The sequence below is a fragment of the Erinaceus europaeus genome, chromosome 11, assembly GCF_950295315.1.
Source record: "Erinaceus europaeus chromosome 11, mEriEur2.1, whole genome shotgun sequence".
Lineage (NCBI taxonomy): Eukaryota > Metazoa > Chordata > Mammalia > Eulipotyphla > Erinaceidae > Erinaceus > Erinaceus europaeus.
Window position 1 is genome coordinate 83,385,631 of NC_080172.1, and position 853 is coordinate 83,386,483.

Genomic DNA, 853 nt, shown 5'->3' on the forward strand with positions numbered 1-853 from the left:
CAAAGACTTAAGCTATGTGTTTGCAAAGCTAAAACAGCCATTTAAAGGACAGGTTTCAAAAGTAATTTCACTGGGGTTGTGGAACAAAACACAAACTTATCTATCACATCTATATCAAAAAAGAACAAATTATTTTTCACGTTTTGTTTGTGGCAAAATTTGACAGTCCCAGAGATTTACTACTTCAGAGGAACTTCATATATTTGTATTTATGTTTACAAAAGGCTTCCAGTTACCCAACAATTGAACAAAAGGATTGGTAACTTTTCTAAAAAGAAAAAGTATACCTCTTACTTTGGTTGCACTCTTTTACTTCCCATTCTAGAAAAAAATCATTTTGAAAAGTTGATATTTTTTGTAAAATACATGTAAAATTTTTTTTTGAGTAAAAAACATGAGACTAACAAGTTTTGCTGTTTTACTTTTTAAAAATAGCACATCAAAAGAAAGTTCCTTTTCATTTTTCTTGTAAGAGAAAACTTAGGTTCTAAGTTAGAATTGTAAATAACATCTTCTTAATGGAGAAAAAAAAATCAGCTCACATTACCTATTTAGCCACTTCAAAAACTAGCATATGACTATTTTCTTGTATTTTCTCCATTGGCTTCACAAAGTCTCATCCTTTATTGAGGATTATCATATCTTTCTTGCAAAGATATCCTTTTGGAGTGAAGATTAGGAAAAAAAATATTTTATATTCTCAGGAACACTTTACTTTTCTAGGGGAGAGACCGTCATTCAGTACTGAAAGCTTCAGAAGGGGTTAATCCTGGACTTGACTGTGTGTCAGTGAAACTTTTTTCTGGCTCTGGTCTGGGTTTCCCCTTGAAGGGATTTCCCTCCTCCTCTACGC